Below are 10,001 nucleotides of genomic sequence, written 5' to 3' on the forward strand. Positions count from 1 at the left end.
TGTGATCGTGTTCAATTTCTAATGCTTATCAAATGTTAAATTTGTTGAAATAAATGGTTTAATTTTAAATCTAAATATTTTATGTTCCATTGGGAGTTTTTTCAATCAATCATTGTTATGTTCCACGGCATGGTTCTTATATTACATTTATGCTTCACTAAAAAGTGGACTATTTAATGGTTAAAATATACTAGTAGTCCTTACATTTCTATAGAATTTGAGATTTAGCCTATGTGCTTTAAAAGTTAAAATTTCAATCATCCTACTTTTTTTATTTTAAAATTCTTAATCCAATCACCATTTTTGTTGGTAGTTTTTCTCAAAAATTTTCAACTTAACACATTTATTTTCTGCTAGGCATATGGCACATAATATGAAGATGACTTAATCAACATGCCAAGTTGATAAATTTTGATAGGAGATACTAAAAATGTTGGTAATTGGACTGAGATTTTTAAAAGGTCGCAGGGGCTTAATTATTTTTTTCAAAAAAATTAATAGTTGGGTGAACAAAATAGAACGAAATGCATAGTTAAGTGATCATTTATATAGTTTATCCCAAAAAAAATAATTTTCAGCATTTCCCACGTTATTTAACAGAAAATTTAGTTTAGTTTTAAATTAATGTATCGATACCTTAAGTGAAACGCCCAAAAACGTTAAAGTTTAGTTTTGTTGGGTTTTTTCATGTGATGTGTCCTGGTTGGGTTGTTAAATGCTTGGTGTATCAGCTTAAGGTTCTATGTTCAAGTCTTTGTGTGCGTTAAGAGTGTTTTTATTCCTTTTATCAAGGGGGCCGACGAGTTTTAATTGAATTTAAACTCTTTTTTAGATAATTGTTAGGTAGTTGGATTTATTTTGCTGCCTATGTTTAGTAAATAACCCTTGATATGGTTATTCTGTTTCAAATCAAACAAGTCCACGTTTTTTCCCCTCCCACATCCACGTCGTCACTTCAATTTGCTTGCTACTATCATTTGCTCATTCTTTTCTTTCTTTTCTTTTCTTTGTTTTGTTTGGCTTTTAATCTTTTGGTTCCCCATTCTGCCATTATTTCTCCTTTCGTTCTTGCAGCCTTCTTGCTCGCTTGCGATTGTTACGGTTGTGCTTGAGCTTATTCGTTTTATTTGGTTTTCAGTTCGTGAAGGTATTAGTCGTTTGTCCTTCTTTGTTCTTTAAATTAGAATTGTTGTGAGTAGTTTTTGGGGAACACTACGGTTTCGGCTTTTTGTGTATTGTACTAAATTAATTGAATCATTTTAGGATATGGTGGTGAGATGGTTGGCGTCCCTCCAGCAACTTGAATCGTTTGGTTGTTGTACATTCTTCGGTAAGGGTTCGATTGTGTTTTGGGAATTATTTGAAGGCGTTGTGTGTTATACAGTTACTTGTTTTAATCTTGTGAATCATCACTAAATTTTGTTAATCTCGAGATAGTTGTGCATTCGTGTAAAAATTGGATCAAGCGTGTAACGCTAATCACGAAACATAGCAAATGGTGAAAGTCAAAAAATTCTTCTATCGACGCCACACGGCCGTGTGCCAGGCCGTGTATGACACACAACCATGTGACAGACCATGTGTTGGACCGTGTGTCACACACGGTCTGGGCTATTTGGGCCGCATGGACCACATGGGCGTGTGTGATGCCATGTGCCAAAATTACTTTCTGCTTTGAAATTATTTTATTTTAAGGCCCAGGTATCAATACCTTACCCCTTGGTATCTATACCATGGGTTAAATTAAGGCAAAAACAATTGAAAAAACTACTAAAAACCATCTGCATTGATTCAAAACAATCAAAAACTTCAAAATCAATTCAATTCACCTCAAACTCATTTAAATTCATCACAATAACCATATAATAATATCATATATGCATGCATATGTTAAGCCCTTATAAATTCATTTCAAATACTAACAAATTATGTCGTTAGATCACCAAAGCAACAAGGTTTTTGATACATGCCATACTAACCCCAAAATTCTTACATACAATCTTGTTACTTGAAGTGGTGATGAGATAGGATGCACTCGACCTCGGTATTATCCCGATGGGATCTACTATACGTACGCATTAGAAAATTAATGCAGTATGTCTATGAAGACTTAGTAAGTACTTTAAGATTTTAAAAATCTATTAAAAATAAAGTTAAATTGTATTCATTTTATACACATACTTCACATCAAATTTAGTCCCTGAAGTTCAACATTTTTTTCTAAATTCGTATTTACCATTGATTATCGTAACCCATAAATTGATAATAGTTAATTACGATACTGTAGCCCAATGTAGACTAGCTGAACATTCAGGATATATGGAAATGAATCGATAATGGATTGTTAGTGCATATCATATGTCACTAAACACATAGTACAAATAATAATAAGCACTAAAGTGCAAAACAATATCAATAAGCACCGGAGTGCAAATTTTACAATGATAAGCACCGAAGTATGAAATAATACAATAAGCGCACTAATTTTCCTCAATGGCATGTCATCAATATCCTAATAGTTCAGGACTCGTCTACATGGGCTTTTCTAATTATTAAACATTTCCATTCATTCACTTGACAGAAATAATACAACTTTGTATTTTTCACGAGCTAGTTCTTATCACAATAATAGCACTAAAACTTGTAAATTCTATTCACTTTCATCACATACAACATCATAATTTTAATATTAATTATCTAAACTTACTTTCCACATATTACAATATCATAAAATATTTTAATTTCTTTCAATTTAGTCATTTTCACTATCACCATAATTCTTCATAATGATACACCAAAACTACAATTTATAATATTTACGTTACTTACTTCTACCAAGTACTTCTAATAACATCATTAATATAATAATTAAATTACTTAATTAACATAATTATCTAATTAACATAACTTAAACAAAATCTCAAGCGTTTGATGTGATTGTGTTAAATTTGTTGAAATAAATGGTTTAATTTTAAATCTAAATATTTTTGTTCCATTGAAAGTTTTTTTAATCAATCATTGTTATGTTCCATTGCATGGTTCTTATGTTACATTTATACTTGTGATTTAGTCAATGTACTTTAAAATTTAAAATTTCAATTCTTTTAATTTTTTTATTTTAAAATCTTAATCCAATAATCATCATTGTTGATAGTTTCTCTAATTTTCTTTTAACTTAACATGTTTATTTTAAGCTAGACATACGTCACATAATATTAATACGCCTTAATCAACTTGCCAAGCCGATAAGTTTGGATAGGAGATACTAAAAATGTTGATAATTGAACTGAGATTTTAAATCAGAAAAATATAACATAATTTTTAGCCTTTTATATACAAAGATTAAATCTCAAATCTTGTCAAAGTACAAGAACTAACAAAATCTTTTAAACAATAAATGAAAATGAAAAATGTTATTATTTTTAATTAATTATAAATAAAAACTATTTTGTTTTGTTTCAGCAATATGTTTTGTGCATTTAAGTCTGAATGTACTATTTTTATTGATATAATAGAAATTTTATTATTTAATGTTTACACATTTCATCAATTCGATCATGATCTTAAAAATTCAATAAATTTAATTCTCAATATTTAGTTGTTTTATCAATTTGATCTTAATCATAAAAATTATCTAAAAATATATAAAAATTTTTAAAAATCTAAAAATTCAAAAGATATATATAAAATAAAACTTCAATATTTAATTTTGGCCTTAACCATAACGACCCTAACATTGGGGAGCAATAACATTAGAGAGAAAATTAAGAGGGGGTTTTAAAGAACTTTAAGGGAATTTTGTGTTTTAACTAGAGAGCTTTGTATTCGGGTTTAGAGTTTGTCTTGAATTTCTCCATCTTATACTCTTCGTTTGTTTGCTCATTAGTGAAGTATCATTTGCCCATAGTTTTTTATTCTTTTGATTGGAAGAGAATTTTCACGTAAATTTGTGTGCTCAATTTTTCTCTATTCCTTATTTTTCTTGTTATTTATACGAGTCAATCTCCAACAAAATTTATATAGTTTGATAAATTTTTTATATATATATGGTTTTGTACAAAATTCACAACCAACATTTAAATTCCAGGTTGAGTTATTTTCTCATCAGAGCTTCAAATGTCCCAAGGCAAAGTGTATCATTTTTCAGGTAAAAGTCATTTGCCTTATGAAAAGCATGTCCTTGATATTACGTTATAATTTATAATATGATGGATTTGTTAACTTGTATTTATAAGATTCCGGGATTTGAAATTACATACGGTACAAATTGTTTTTGTATTCTATGGGAATCATAGTTTTATTGGAATAACTGTCCCACAAAAGACAATAATAGGAAGTAGATTTCTTGAGAAATTTTTGGTGGAAAGCAATGGAGCTTTTTTATAATGAGGAAATGAAATTATTTTTGTTCAGGGTTGGGAATTCTTATCGGATATCAACCAAATTTTTTTGTATATATTTATATATATATATATATATATATATATATATTTAATTTGAGACAAAATTAGATTTATATACATATTGAAGTTTAATTTATATATATCTTTTGAATTTTTAGATTTTATAAAATTATTTTTTATAATTTATTTAGAGTCAAGACTAAATTATTAGAATATATAAATATTAGGATTAAACTTATTAATTTTTCTTAGAATTAGGAACAATTAAAATAATGTGTAGACATTGAACATATTATTATATCAATCAAAAGTAGGAAAAATTCATGAAAGAAATGTACGTTGTTATTAATTATTCTTAATTGATCATTTTCAAAATTAACAAGAATTAAATCACTTGAAATTAAAATTAAGGCAAATCAAAAGGTTTAATTTGAACCAACGACTTTAGGATTGTATTTTAAAAATCATACTTGAATCTTAAAAATTTCTGCCAAATATATTCCAATATTGTTTTAAAAGGTTAAAACTTTTTGAAAAAATCAATTAAGCTTCTATGGTATTTTTTGCCTAATTGAACCCTTACACTAATAAAACTAGTCAAATAAGTCTTTGACTACCGTGGATTGTTACAGCATTGATATGGCCATTAATGACGTTAATGTGGCATTCCATGTTACTATCACGTCAACAAAAAATAAAAAATAAAAAAATTAAAGAATATTTATTTTTTTACTAGAATCAATTTGTCTAAGCTCATTTGTTTCAAAGCTTAAATTTTAAAAAATTAAAATATATATTAAAAATTATACTTTTTATAAAATTATTAAAATTTATAAAAATATTAAATAAATTTAAAAAACTAATAAAAACCATTTAAAAGTTTAAGTCTAAAATGGATGTGAACAATATGGTTGTCAGAATGTAAATCTGGACAACCACTTGTCCAGATTCATTCAAGACATTTTTTTAAATTATATAAAGTTTAAAATTATTAAATTTGCATTTTCATTTTAATTCTATTAGTACCTTTTAAGATGTATAAAAATAAATAATTATAAATAATTTTAATTTTATTAATCATAAGTGTATTTTTCTAATTTATAAATATATCTAATTATTTAAAAATTTTAGGCTACAAACTAATTGATACATCTTTTAGATGTAATAAAATAATTGGTATTTTTTAGATTGAATATATTCACACATTTAAAAATTCCTTTACATGTACAATTAATAAATTCAAAATTGTTTTTATTTCTTTATTTTATAAAATATTTTTATTTTTATACATCCTAAAAGGTATAATAGAATTAAAACATTGATAAACATATCAATGTTTTAAAGAAAATTAATTTTAAATTTTTTCCACTTTATATAATTTAGAAAATGAATCAAAACAATCACATATCTAGATTCATTTTGGACTTAACTTTTAAATGGTTATTATTATTATTTTTAAATAAATTTAATAATTTTATAAATTTTAATAATATTTTAAAATTTTATAAAAATATTTTTAAAAATATTTTTTAATTTAAAAAACTAAACTTTGAAAGGAATTAACTGGACAAGTTCATTCCAGTAAAAATTTTAATTATTCCTTTTAATTTTTACTTTTTAAAAGAATTATTTTTTTATTTTTGTTAACATGGCGTTAATGGCCACTTCAGCATTGTAATAGTCAATGTTAATTAAAGGGTCTATTTGGCCAATTTTATTAGTTGAGGGGTTCAATTGAGTGTAAAAAATCATAGGAACTTAATTGATGTTTTTAAAAAAATTGAGAGTCTTTTAAACCTTTAAAACTTTTTTAAAGTTTATGTATATTTACTTTCAAATATTCAACAACTTAGTATATACTTAAAAAACCAACTTAGTATAAAACGATATTTTACTTTATAATAATTGTCTCATGGGCTTATACAACCTAATTTATGAGAAAGATTTAACTTTCAAAGTATATTATTTTTAGGGTTTTTTAATAATTTTGTTATAGGTTCTAATTATATATATTTTTAACATAATACCTAAAACTACTCATAGCTCCTATCAACTCAAAAATAGAAAAATAATAGGCTTCAATACACTCAAACCCACATCCTCTTACATTAGTGAAATTTAAATTTAAGTATTTAAAATCTCTAAGATTTCAGCTTTTGTTAACACTATAACAACTTTATAGACTATTATCTTAATTTTTAATGGTAAATATAAATTGCATTGTTACCTAATTTTTTTGTCCTTTAATCTTTTCCATGCATTGACTTGTCAATGTTGGGTTAATTTTTTGATGGGACATGGAGGAAATCTTTGACATATCCAAATTTTAATAGGAATAAATGGATGAATTTGAAACTTTGACGACAAGTAATACCAATATACCTTGCAAATTTGACTTAAACAATAAGGATTGAAATTTGGGATCAACTATTCCAATTTGACTTACATATAATATTACCAATTTCAGAATTTTATTTTTCAATTTTTTTGTTATATTACATAAAAATATTTCAATTAACACAAGGAATTCACAATTTCAATATTGAGATTTAAACATTATAATTATTATTTTTGGGGTTAAAAATCAGAGCATTACGTTGCATCTTGGCATTATAAAAAACAGTAAGATTGTGTTAAATTCATAGATAGAAAAATTATAGAAACAAATATACCCATATCGAAGCAATAGATTAAAATCGAGGAGTGAATAAATAATATTATTTGTTTGGCAAAAAAAATAGAAAAAAAACTAAAGTTTTCAATTTTTAAAATGCATAGATTTTGATATTTTTTAAGTTCAATTTGTTTATACATTTTTAAAATTTTAAAACTCCGACCTGCCGGATTCGAACCAGCGACCTAAGGATTACTTTGGGGGGCACCCACTACAGTCCTCCGCTCTACCAACTGAGCTAAGGTCGGTTGTTGAAATTTGATGCAACATAACTTTATAATAATAATTTTCTAAACAAATTATAATGACCGAAAATGTTCTTTATGAAAATTCTGAAAATGTTTATTATTACTAGTCGAAAAGTATTTTTGAAAAGATGAAATGATAATTTTAGTAATGATGTTGTAAAGTAGAATATTTATTTTAATTTTTAGTTTGAGTTAAAATATCAATTTAGAATTAAAATCTAATTTGCAACATGGAGATCGATGGTGGTGACCGACGATGGAACATGGCGGCTAGTGGTAACTATTGACATCTAAATCTAGAATTTTCTTGGTTTAGTTTGATTCATTAAAGAATTATAATTAAATTAACATTTATTTTTTACCTTTTAATCCATATATGATTTTAGATTATATATTTTCTATTTTTAAATATTTTATTTTTAATTTTATAAATATTTAAAGTTTATATATAATTTCTAAAAAATATTTTTATTAAAAAGACAATGTGGTATTATGTTATTACCTAAAATAGTTTCCATTTTTCCAACGTTTATTGCAGATTAGACTAAAAAATCAGAACTTAACAATATTTTAAGTATCAAATTAGAAAAAAATTAAATATCAACTTGAAAAATAATATATTTCAAGAATTAAACATTTTTAATAACGAAAATTTATAATAAAAAACTCTTTAATATTTTTTAAAAATAAATTTTATTTTCTGATGAGGTTTCATTTATAATAATGATCTCATATACTTATACAACATAGCTTATGAAAATGGTTGTACAAGTATACGAGGTAATTAATGTCAAAGTTTAGAATAGGGTAATTTTGAGATTTAAGGTTAAAATTTTATTTTGTGCAAATTATGAATGAATTTTTTATTTAGATTTATTTTAGTTGAAGTTTTATCGTGTGAGCTTTATTTATTAATTTTATTTTTCTAAATTCGAAGATACAGACTATAATCGTAATTTTAATGATTAATTTTAATTATAATTATACATTTTTTATGATTAATTTTTCATTCTTCTTCGAAAATGAATAAATGAAAATTGCATTATTACTTAATATTTTTCCTAATTTGGTCCATTGACTTGTCAATGCTCCCTAACAATTTTGATGAGATATGGACGAAATCTTTGACATATCCAATTTTCAATACATATAAATGGATGAAGTTGAAATGAATTGAATCTTTCGTGCCCCCTCCCAAATACCAATAATATAATGTCACATAAAATTATTTGTATTTTTTAAAAAATTATTTGATACGCTATAAATGGAATTTTTAGACTTTACGAGTAGGGTTAGAGGATTGATAAGTGTTCAACAAGATATAATAAAATATTTAAAAAAAAAACATATACATGTCAATTTTTTAAGGTTATTTGTGAAAAAAAAAAGCACACTAATTGGAAAATTCATTTTTGAACAAAAATGATGAATGAAAAATTAATTTTTAAACGATATTGGCGTAGCAATTCACATGTATTTTATACTAACATGTTACTATTTGTCATTAGCATGTAATTTAAAAATTTTAAAAATGCAAAATTTTTAAAAAAATAATGAAAAGTTCATAAAAAAATAGCACAAAGTACACAAGATTTCCATGTAGGCCAGTAGGAATTGAACCTACGAATTCGTCAATTATGAGTTGTGCGCTTTAACCATTTAGCCATAGATGTTTAGCAGAGATTCTCGTACATAGTGAATAACCAAATTCCAATTGAAATGAAATCTTTAAGATAAATCAATTCAATTTAGGAATAATCAATGAAACGACATCAATTCAAATCTTGGATTTTCGAATTGAGAGAGATCTAAAAATTCTCATTTTTTCTTAGATTCATGGACCCAACTCAATTTAGTTGGATCTTTCATTCACATTTTTTTCGACCAAGAACATTTTATAAAACTCTTGGATCCCCGAATTTGGAGTATTCTACTTTCATGCAATTCACAGGGTTCAACAAGCAATCAATATTTCACTCAATTCATGTTTAAATAGTATATTTCCTTAACATTTAACATTTATTGCTTAAGTTCTGCTATTAGTCCTTGTATTTTATTAAAATTATGGATTTAATTATTGTACTCTAATTTGGTCATTTTAATCTTTATATTTTTCAAATTTTAAAATTTATGTTCTCACCAAATAATAAATTTTAAATTAATAAAGCTCTGTTATTTTTCAAAACCTGATGCAACAAACATATTATCATATGCGTAATGCTATGTAAGCTTGTTATTTTCACATATTATTTACTAAAAATCCAGTAAATGGATTAACAACGGTTATTTAAGTCAAAACTAAAATTTCTAAATTTAAAAAGTATAGGGACTTGAATGATCCAATTGAAGAATATAAATTAAATCTACAGCCATACACACAATACATAACTAGTAATTTTAACCAAATAAGTTTAACTGCAACTCATTGGGCCAGGATTAAAATTTCAAAATTTAGAAAGTTAAAGAATTAAAATTGAACAATTTAAAAAGTACAAAGACTAAAATTTATCAAATAAAAAATAAAAATTAAATTCTCTTTTTACAAAATACATGGAATACTAACATAATTTAACCGCATTAATTCTACCTACCAAACAATGACCCAAAAAAATCTTCCTACCTAACTCTTCATACCTACCCATGTAAGATTTAGAGAGGTATATTTATGATTAATAT

The 10,001-nt window shown here is 25.1% G+C and overlaps 1 non-coding gene across 1 annotated transcript; it reads right to left on the reverse strand.

Annotated features, from left to right (window-relative positions):
* Positions 1-7,234: 7,234 nt before the first annotated feature.
* TRNAY-GUA (transfer RNA tyrosine (anticodon GUA)) lies at positions 7,235-7,325 on the reverse strand. The gene is given in 2 exon segments: positions 7,235-7,270; positions 7,289-7,325. It is a non-coding gene; the product is annotated as a tRNA-Tyr (tRNA).
* Between the last annotated feature and the right edge of the window lie 2,676 nt (positions 7,326-10,001).

This window comes from Gossypium arboreum, chromosome 10 (assembly GCF_025698485.1).
Source record: "Gossypium arboreum isolate Shixiya-1 chromosome 10, ASM2569848v2, whole genome shotgun sequence".
In the NCBI taxonomy this organism is placed as follows: Eukaryota; Viridiplantae; Streptophyta; class Magnoliopsida; order Malvales; family Malvaceae; genus Gossypium; species Gossypium arboreum.